The following is a 12,052-nucleotide window of genomic DNA, read 5'->3' on the forward strand; positions in this document are numbered from 1 at the left end:
TGTGATGAGAGTCTGTATCTGCTCCTGGGTATGCCTTACATTCCAGTATCTGACTCTGGAAACTCTGCCTGACCATTGTGTAATCTCCCATATTTCACAACCTTTCCCAAATATATGTCCACCTCTTATGATTCTCAAACAGTGTCCACTATTATTAATCGAAATGTATTGCAGAACTCAGTTACTTTCTCTTCCCTCATTGCTCTTTTTATCAACAAAATATGATGAATCCCCAGGAGAATTTTCTAAGGTCAGTAAATCGATACTGTTTACATTTATTTGTCCACTGTGAAATATTTTTCTATTTCATCCTGTTTGTGCATACTCAATCTTACCTATGACTGCTGTTTTCACTTGACATTTCTATCCACTTATGTGATGTCTGAACTCCCTTGCTGAAGATTTACCAAGTTTTGCTTTGATAATACCTCCTTTTTTTTGGTTTTTAGGTATCCTCTTATAACTCATTAATAACATTACAGAATAAAAATCAGATGTCAGTTACACATTTTCTTTATTTTTCTTTACTACTTTCAAGAAATTAATTTGTCTTCAGAAACTAGGTACTGGTGCAGCCTGCCTTCCTCTCAGAAGCATAATGTAATGATATGTCCAAAACTGGACGTACTATATGTGGTTATTGTAGACACAGATTGACAGAGTGGTAGTTTGCAGTAAATGAATCACATCTACATACATGTGAAGTTGTCGTGTAAGCTGCTGGTGGGTCATGTTATCCCATTGACAGTAGGGCCTATTGGAATAGGATTTATTGGGACCTTCATGGAATAGATCTTGCACCTGGATCTTTAAGATCAATGTTATCCATGTGCGTGAGATTTGGAAGTGATTATGTCATAAGGATGGACCAAGATATTTTGTAGGTTGAACGGATGGCAGCATACCATTCTAGAAGAGACAGAAAGAATTTTGCAGAGGGTATTCCTCATTTTTGAGCATGATTAAAGGCTGTTGAAGATATAATTGGAGAATGTGGTTCAGTTATTCCAGTCATGGGTGATAGTGAATAGCACAGCATCATTTGTGATCAGTTGGTGCCTTTCAGTTTTTCTTTGGTGCCTTATTGTTCAATTTTTGTGACATCTGCAGTCGTTTGATGATGTATTAGGTTGTTTATATAGGAAAATCCAGGATGGAAAGGTATGGTTTCAGCTGCCTGAGACTGCAGTCGTGTGTGCAAGTTGCGTTTGAATGTGCGTGTGTGTGTGTGCGTGTGTTTGTATGTGTGTCTATTGTTGACGAAGACCTTAATGTGTGAAAGCTATAGTTGTGAGAGTCTTTTTATTGTGCCTGTCTGCAACTCGGCATCTCCGCTAAATGGTGAGTAGCAACTTTCCTTCTAAATATTGTTTGTTTTTATAGGTGCATCTTTAAATATGCAGTTAAGTTTTCACTCCTTTGACAGTCATTTCATCCCTTGAAACTGTTAATGGACTGTCTGTGTTACATATTCAAACAGTGGAAAATTCAGGATAGAATAATGACAATATTATGAAAAGGACGGATTGCTGCTCCCCATATAGTGGAGATATTGAGTCACTGACAGGCTGAACAAACAGACAGCTAAACGTTTCCACAACGTGTTCATTAGATTTATGTTTGTTTACTTAGAGCATCTGCTATATTGTATTGCTTTATTTTAGAGAGCTTTGGCTATCGATAAAAGCAATTTTTGTGTGAAATTGTTGTTGTCTAGTGGTGTTAATATGAAATTATGCTTTAGTTTGTTTTCATTGTCATGCTTCATAGTGCAATATTTACGTTTTTTTATTTGATTTTCGTAAATAGGAGTACTCTATAGAATGAAACCAGCTTTTATGGATACATTTCACCTATTTAAATTGCTGATAACCAGAGATCTTGTTTGAGATGTGTAACTCAGATTTATTACTTTTCCTCCACCAGAAATAACATTTGGACCCAATTTCCATATGTCAGGTGATTTTTGTCAAGTTAATCAAATAAATAACATAGTGAAACAGTCAAAATACTTTTAAAACATGTTTATTGCAACACAATAGAAATAAAACTGACATGGGTTTTGTGCATAAAACATTATGTAGGACTGACGCACAAAAATCACATGACAGCTACTACTGTGGCTGCTTGTATAGATTCTGACAATTTCAGAGTTAAATTGTGCAGTGTTTCAAATGAAGTTAAGATTTCGATGCCTTCGCAATATGGAATTTGGCTTTTCAAATCACATTGTTTTTTAAACAGTATGTCAAAATATTCTCATGCCAGAATTACATGAAATGTGCATCCATAACAATGTCTTAATTATGTTTGTGTATTGATTTATAAATACAGTGTAATTTTATTTGCTAATGTCTTTTGCTATGTCTTTACAGTTGGCTGCATCATAATTACTATCACTTATTGATGTACAAACTCCAAAATGATAAACTGGGCTTTTGTTTACATTATTTTTGACATACTTTTAGTTTGTAGTTCAATATCTTTATAAATTAATTACAATTCATCTTAACTGATCGTGATTCATCTTAAATTGACTTACTCTCTTCAGTACAGTGATCAAACAATGAACAGTTCAAGCTCTTGTATTTATGTAACTTTATGTAAACTGCTTGGCACTGTTCTAGTCTTTGATATATTCAGAATCATTGTTTTCATTAAATATTGTCATATTCCGTTACATTGTAACTATTATTTTTTCTCCATCAGTTATGCTCTTGTGTATATAAGTAAATATGTGAAATGTTTTATTTTTACTTCCATAGGATATTTTCCTGTTGATTTTGCTCTTTAATTATGAATAGTGGCCTGTTTTTGTTGTTGTTTAACATGTATCTTTCATTTTGGATTCTCCAAATAGTGTTTGATTTAAGAGCCTCTTCAAGTTAGGCATACTACTTTTCAGTTCTCCAGGCCAGTAATGGTGTAATGAAATCTTGAAAGACTTTAAGCTGCTTTAAACATTTTGTTCATTGATCATAGCAGTTCATGTGGTACATAGTAATAATTCAGTGTTTTGCATTTGTTGCATTCACCTATATGCATACTGTGTGGGAGGAATTGATAGGAGGGAGCGGGAGGCATTCCAAATCACTTAAAGGCTCAGGTTTCATATAAAACTGAAGTTTTATTAGTGACTGATTACTTGAGGAGTTATTCTGAGAAATGTTAGCTACCACTAATTGGATGAAACATAGGAAAATGCTGTTGAGCAAAATCAAACATTGAAGACTCTGGGTTGGAATATCAGCAGTATAAAGGACAGGTAGACTGCTGCTTATTGTAAAGATAACACATTAAGTTGCAGACAGAAACAATGAAAAACCACTTATACATTAACTTTCAGCCACAGCCTTCATCAGAAAAGGAAACTCGCACACACATTCGTTCACACAAGCAAGCACACTCATGCATATATGACTGCCATCTTGGCAGCTTGGACCAGAGATAGTGGTCATATCTGTGTGAGGTATGCTTACTTGTGTGGGTTTCCTTTTCTGGCAAAGGCTATGGCAGTAAGCTAACGCGTAAGAGAGTTTTTATTGTCTGTCTGCAACTTATAACGTCATCTTTACGGTAAGTGGCAATCTATCTTTTCCTTATATTGATGAAAATGCTGTTGCATTTGAAACGACATTAGAGTTTCCAGAACATTAGGGTTGATGACTGCTTTGCTTGAAAATTAGTTTGTTTGTTGATGTTAACTAGAGTGTTTGAGCAGCACTTCTACATAATTGGGTGTATTTTTTAAAATTATGAACACTTTAATTATGAATTTATAAACACTTATTATAACTTTACACTGTTCACATCTCATTTCCTGATGTTTGTCATAAAAGCTGAAGTTTAAGATTTCATCTAGCTATTGTTCTGTCTGTGGTAGAATTTAGCTTACAAACTAAAAAATTAGGTAATGTATTTGTGGAAAAAATATTCTTGTGTATAAAGTTCTCTGTAAAAATCACAACCCAGCAGAACTGAAATAAACCATTCACAGGTTAGGTATATTCAGTGGTTGGAAAATGATGAGATGGTGTTTCAAGAACCGGGGCCAGGAAATTACTCATCAATATTGATGGCAAAGAAGCTATCGTGATGTGCTACCATATGCAGAGGTTTCAAAGAAATGTGTTGAAAATTGTGATTTGAAATTTATGTATAGTTTGATTTGTTTATTTAAGAGAAGCCTCTGTAAAATACTGCTTAATAATACTAGCTGTTTGTTTGATATTTATACTTGTGCAAAATTAAAATGTGTGTAAATGAGATAAGAAAAGATATTTCTTTATTGCTTCACGCTTTGATTTCTTTGATACTGATTCACTGATGCTGAAATTTTTGTCTGGTCCAAATAAAAATTTGATATATAAAATAATGGTGAAAACTTAGAACATGGTAAGAAACAGCCATGACAAACTCAATGGGTTAAACAAATTTAGAAGGAATAGCTTCCTATAAACTTTCTATAAAATAGTTCTATTGCAGCAACATAAAGTATATTACATGTATTCAAGGTCTTTGAGAACCATAGCACAATGTACACACAATACATAACATGATTCGGAGAGAGAAAGACATAAATGATATGATTTGGATATAAGGGAAAGTGTACCGTTGTAATCCAGCTGAGATAAAAAGAATGGACAGAAAATAAATGAGCAGGAATATAATGGGAAGATATTCCTGCAGGATACAGACACAGAGATAATTTAAGAGGAAAAACATAGACTACATGCATGAAGCATTCTCTGGAATGTGTTAATGCAGAGTTTGAAAAATTTCTCGGGGAACAAGGATGTTCACCAGCAACAGATGGTGCTGGTAAGCAGCTACTTACACAGTTCATTGCCAACTTAGCCAGTCCAACCAAAGCAGTATTCATACTATCTCAGGGCTTTAGTATAAATTTATCTGAAAGAGAGAGCTGCAGAATAAATGTAATTACAGTTGAACAGCTACTAGTAAAACAGAAAACTACATCTTGCACAAACCAAAGCACGTAAAAATATGGATTAGTGCCCATCAAAATATGAGAAGCATTGTAAATAACAAGGTTGGATATGGGAATGCAGACTTTCATTTCTGAAATCTTCTCAGGTTATCAGCTGAGTAGTTCTGTCACAATGTTTCAACGAGCTTTCTACTTATCATACTCAGGAAATGTGTCAGATTCATGTCCAGTTCATTCCTCTATAGTTGCTACAGAACATACTCTTCTGTTGAGGGCCCAACATGTGGGACAATCGTATGCCTCCAGAAGAAATAATGTGGCCGCTGATGGTGGATACCCAACTTGGGTGGAGAGGTGTCTGTGCATCAAATTGTAGTGCTCTCTAACTATTCCCCCACTGTCCTGGTTGAGAAGACTGTCATGTACTCTTTTTAAAAGACATCTTCCATACAGCACTTGCCAAAACCCTTTTTTTGGGTTTATAACCCATCAGTGGCATCTGATACAGGGGAACAAGTAACTGTACATGCATTGATTTCTAAAAAATGATAACTGTACATATATAGCAGTAATAAAGTCTGCTTAAATTATGCTCTTGTATAGCAATGATATGCTTGTCAGTTAATTAGACCGGATATACAGTGGCGGTCAAAATAATAGAGCCACCTGGCAAAGGTTTGGAATAAAGTGCACATTTATTACTTGACATGTTTGAACTATGATGGAAACCATTACAACCGAGTCACATTGTACTATAGTCAGTTATATCGATAACACAACACAAAATAATCAGTAATAATCGATAATATTCAAAAGAATACCAGACCACAGGGTCAAAAAAATAGAGCCAATTGAAACAAATATATTGTACTTGATCTCAGTCTTATGAAACGTACAGGAACAGTCTTTTTTGCATAGGACTGCATTAGTACTTCGTGGGGTAACCCTTATTTTTGAGGATTGCCCTGCACCTCTTACCCATAGAGTCTACTAAACGCCTGCATTCGTCACTACTGATCGCATACCAGGCTCTCTGGATTTCTTCCCACAGTTTTTCTGACGATGTAGCTTTTGAGCAGTCAATTCTCTTGTCTAAGATCTCCCATAAGTTCTCAATGGGTGATGCGTCAGGGGACTGAGGTGGCCACTCTAATACTTCGATATTGTGCTCTTGAACAAACTGCCTTATGATCCTTGCAGTATGCTTTGGATCGTTATCGTGCTGAAATTTCCATTTCAGCGGCATTTCCTCTTCAGCATAAGGCAGCATCACATTTGCCAAGATGTCTTTGTACATTTCTGCGTTCATTATGCCGTTGATACGGTGTATTGGACCAATGCCGTACCACGAAAAACATCCCCATACCATAACACTTCCGCCACTGTATTTCACAGTTTTTAAAGTGTACTTGGGATTAAATTCCTGGTTTGGTGGGCGGTGCACATAGACTTTTCCGTCTGAGGCAAACCTATTAAACTTGGATTCATCGGACCAAAGGATGTTCCTCCACCAAGTATTAGGTTTTTGTTCATTTCTCCGGGCAAAGGCTAACCTTTTCCGAACATTAGCTTGTGAAACATGTGGCTTCTTTCTTGCAATGCGCCCATTCAATTTTGCAGATCTCAGTCGTCTTTGAATCGTTGAGGTTGATGGTTGAACATCATGTTCGTCGCTAAACAAAATGGCTTTCAGTCGTGGTGTTGACAAAAATGGGTCTTTCTTCACTTCCCTAGTGATGAGTCTGTCTACGCGAGGAGTAGTTACACGAGGTCGCCCCCTGTTCTCCACCTGCGGCTTTGTTTGTTTTGACCGTCTCATGGCGTTCTGGACTCGTTTTCGCGAAACGTGCAAGACATTGGCTATTTTATTCATGGACATCCCACTTTTGAACATCCGGAACATTACTATACGCTCATCTTCACTGGTATGCTTTGCTCTGCCCATCTAGACGAATGTAAACAAAACCACACGTCAATTTACATACAAAACAACTGCATAAAAATCAATTTAAAGGCACATGTGTAAAGCGGCTCTATTATTTTGACCCATAAGATTCTTACCTTTATGCCTCTTTTCACACGTCTAGCTCAAACGCTTCCTTTCGGACGACTAAAGATAGCAGCAACGTCTTCCCTGATGTTGTCTACAAGGGACTGACAACACGGCACTCGTGGCGATTTCGCGAACTAATAGATATCCTAGTTCTTAATCTCGTCAATAGAGGTGGCTCTATTATTTCGACCGCCACTGTATTTTAGGGAGAGTTCCAACCTGCACAATTCATAAAAGCAGGTTTTGGTGGTATGGATCCAGATGGCACAAGCTGTGAAGCAGCCATTGAAGTTAAGCACATAGTGTTTTGCAGTATGCTGTGCTCTTGTGTGGTCTAGCTCAGGTGGGAAACTTCCTGTAACCTCCTTGGTCTCAACCTTTGCTAGTTCCTGTCTCAGTCCCCTTTTGTTCTCCTGCTCCAATTTCATACATGCCTTGTTTCTCCTCATCTCACCTGCTTGGTCCTTTCCCTTTCTCTGCTTCTGCCCTCTCCCACCTCCCCAGCCCCTTCTCCCTCTCCTCCCCCACCAACCCTTCCTCAACAAACACAGCTTCCTGATGCTGCACCTAGCAGCTCACCATCTTCTTGCATACACTCACAGGCAGCAGTACTGCATCTTTCCTGCTCCTGCCCTGCTGTTCCTCCCTAGTATAATGAAGGACTTATATTAAATGAGCCTGTGTGTTGTTCAACACCTCCTCTGTATGGTAGGTATCAATCTATCCTAATATTCATATTATTATTCTTACCGACATTTCCATTATTAAGTGTTAGATTTTTCTTGGGTAATTGACATAATTCCTAATTATGATACTGAAATTGAAATAAATATACTCTGCAATTATGAAAATTTCACACATGTTGCATATTTTTATGTTTGTTACTTGAATCACAACTTATAGACTTTTTTCATTAACAGAAACTATCTAAAACCATTTCAAACCATGAATATTCCAAATATGAAGATGCTGTTATCATTCATTATAGTATTGGAATAGAGCTATTGAGGGGTTTGTTTTGGATTCCCATTCTGTGATTCTGCAGTTTCTTCTTTAGCAAAGCAAGAAAATTTTGACTGAAAATCAAGAGTTTCTTGCTTTGTTATAGCATGAATTGTAGAATCACAGAATACGTATCCAAAGTGAGTCTTCCAATGCTATAATGAATGATAATAGCATGTTTGTACATAGAATTTTCATTCTTTGAAACACCAACATGTGGTACCATGGTAAGTTCCCTCTGGCATGGAGTTTACAGTGGTTTATGGAGTATAGATGTAGATGGTTCATATCTGAAAAAATGAGTACCTGTTCAAAATACCACATCTGGATGGAAGGGGTTGAGGTATACGTTAGGCTGTCAGAAACAAATTCTTAAGTCAGTTTGAATATGAGAAGCCAGTTTCAAGATAAACTGCATGATAGATCAGTTCACATAAAGCTGTGTCCAATCACCTTTTATTACTTCTTCTTATTATGTTTTGCCGCAATGGTAATCTAGTGTTTACCCTTTGACTTTTTGTAAAAGAAGACGGGTAGCTGAGCAGAATGTACACCTTACAATACAAAAGAGTTTATTATTTTACAAACTTAGGTCCATAAGGTCCTATTATTTTTGTGCATTGCTTATAATGCAGGCTGAAGAACTCATCTAGAGAACTTTATAATGTTAATGATCTGTGTTTTGTATAGCACACAAGTGACACTGTGCAAAAGATTGCTCATGGGAGCTCACCGTATATCCACTTTCTGAACTATCCTGTGTATGTTGAGCACCAATTTAAATTATACTTTGTTGTTAATACCTTTGATGCTATTGATTTCCAGTGATCCTTGCTTTATCACAGTTGTGACTTGGATTGCTGTGAAATGATCTTTGTTGGGTTCTGAGAAGGGGGTAAGTACTAGTTGATACCATTTACAGTGTTGAAAAACTCTGAGACTGTGCAAAATTTTGGCTTTCTGGATTAAATAAGTTACCACATCAAGCACTAACAGAAAATATGAGAAGCTCTTATTAATAAAAAGTTTGCTGTGCTAACACTTCTGTCTAATAACATTGCCAGAAGAGTTACTATCATAGCTGCAAAGAAAGAAATATGGTTATTGTGTGGAGGCAAAGCAGTTGTGTAATTCATAGTTATTGTACTTCATATAATTATTGTATGTCGTCATTAGTTTAGTAGGAATTGCAATTTTTGTTTTGTTTTATGAGCACAAAAGGGTTGTGAGGTAAAACATAGTAAAAATAAGTGCTCTTAACATAAGTTGTATTAGAAACAGTTTTTATTCGATATGTCAAGAAAATGCTAAATGAGCCTCTAAATTTAATAAATCACTCAGACTACAGTTTAGTATTTACAGTATCAATTTAACAGTATGTGTATACTTCTACATCCATATACATCTTCTCGTGTGGTACCTTAGATTTAAAAATTGCTTAAACATTGTATAGGCCTTAATATTGTGTCTGTGGTAAAGAATTAGTTAATTTAATTTTGATAGATAAATGACAAATGAGTGATATATGAAGCTTAGACACATACAGACAAGTTCTGTGTCATGCTGTACATTCTCAATAATTTCTATATAACTATTCATTATTCTTAAAGCACTCTTTACTATTTTAACCAATTGTCCAGCAATTGGGTAACATCTTTTCAGCATAACAAGTAAGACTACACAACAGCACTGCAATTTTTGTAATGCCATTGTATATTAATAACCAATTATTTAATTTTAAAAATAATAATATAAAGCACAATTTTAACAACTTTATTAAAATATTCTTAACTCTATTAAAATAAATTTATTTTGTGTTTAAATTTTCATAAAATAGCATTCTGTTAAACGCACATTATGTTATTAGCATTTTTAATTTTAGCCAGATCACTTTGTTTGACTAACAATGTGTTCAAAATACCTCTTTTTGTATTTCAAAAGCATTAAATATCTTGCAATGCAGTACATTGTCCCCTGGTTTGCTGCAGATTTTTGAAGAGCTTGTTGGAATCAATTATTTAGTCATTACTAGGATTTGTGTAACCATAATTCATTACAAAAGCAGGTAAGAAAATGTTTAGGATGGTTAAAAAAAGTTATTTGTGCAAGCCCACACAGGGGATGCAAGTATACACGTGCATGTGTTAAAAGTGTACATGCATATACGTACACAAGAGAAAGAAAAAAACACACACAGACATATACATATACATGGCCGTCTGCATAAATCTGCAGTGGGGGATGGAGGACAGGGAGGCAATGGTATGACTCTGGTAAAATGCCATTTTTTTTAGAACATTAATGAGTTCGTTAATTTCGAGACATCATGACACAACAACTAAATTTTATACATGGCAAAAAAATTCATTATACTGCAGAGATTGCTGCTTATCTTCTCACATCTAGAAGTGTTTGTGAATTTAGGGGGAGAAAAGTGTCCCTATCTCAGTTCCCCTCCCTCCCCCTATGCAGACACCCATGTGTATTTGCACACACACACACACACACACACACACACACACACACACACACACACACACACACACACACACACGTGCAGTGTGAATAGTGCAACTATTGTACGCTCTCTTTCTCATGTGCATGCACACAAACACACACACACACACACACACACACACACACACGTTTGATGTTACCAGATAAAAATTTATGTTTTTACACAAAACAATGTTTGTCATTATTACTCAAAATATATGGTCCAGAAGTAGAAAAGGAAACTAAAAATGTAATTTTGAAACAGCTTCCTTGAAATTGTCTCATACAAAGAAACTGTATCAGAAGGCAATTTTGCATTCTTGCTAGTGATGATTTATGATGAACAATTCTAAATGAATTGCTGTAGTAACAGAAGGAAGACCTCAAGAGCACTTTAAATATGAGTGCAACAAGTTCATTGTTGCATACCATGCACATCAATGAGCAAAAAACAGGAGCCACATAATCAAGTAGATACTCAATGCTTGAATGTGTCAAATATTGGTTGGGGTACTAAGAAACTTCAAAGGATAGATAAGTCATATTATCTGAGATGATTACTGTAAGTATCATTGACAATGGCAGAACAGATGTGCTTGTGCCATATCTTTAGTTACTTACTATGGGAGCATGTACGGGAATAATAATCTGCATGTGTTTTACTTAGTATTTGCTAATGATTATTGCATATACACTTAATGAGAGTGCAAAATATAAATTTGAGAAGAACTGTAGAACAGATGTCTTTAAATGAAGCTTCACAAATAACATTTCATGTCCGTAAGTCATTATGGAATTGATGTCCTAACAACATAAAATGGAGTACACCATTGTTTGTGATTCTGGCATCATGAGTATCCCCCAATACAATAGAACTATATCTTGCTGTTATTTAAACATAATATTGAATTTTAAAATATGATTTGACTATGAAGTTTCATACAGAGCAATTTCATTTAGTTATTAACAGTGGGATGTTCAGCTCCCTTTTTCATATTTTCTGAAATTAATAATTTCTGTGTATAATGTTAAAGCAGTTCAAGGACTATAATACTAAACTAATGACTCATGTTTTCTTCCACCTTTAGGAGAGTAAAATTTGATCAAGACATCATTCTTAGTAGACTTTTCAGCTTTCCAGATCATGTGAAGTTAAGAAGATGAGTAAGAATGAGGGCTGTTTTATTTTCAATCACCGATCGGACATGACATTAACACCACAGTGAAAATCCAGTGAAGGTTTGCAAGAATGTGTTGTGCAGGTCTCTAGTATATCCAGCTATTGTGTCACATCATACTTTTCTGTTCTGAGTGCACAGTGAGAATATAAAGATGCGTAGAAAATAGTGTTTTCCTCCAAGTTTGAAGTCCTGCTGAGGGATTCACCTGGTTTCATTCAGACCACATAACTGTCATGAGTTTCCTTCTTCATAACAGTTCTTGGATGCATACTGCAGAGACATTTAAGACACCCCTGCAAGATTTCTGATGGGAAGTGTCTGACCACCCACCATACAGCCGGGACTTGGCTCCCTCTGTTTCTCTTTTCT

This window comes from Schistocerca americana, chromosome 2 (genome assembly GCF_021461395.2).
Source record: "Schistocerca americana isolate TAMUIC-IGC-003095 chromosome 2, iqSchAmer2.1, whole genome shotgun sequence".
NCBI lineage: Eukaryota > Metazoa > Arthropoda > Insecta > Orthoptera > Acrididae > Schistocerca > Schistocerca americana.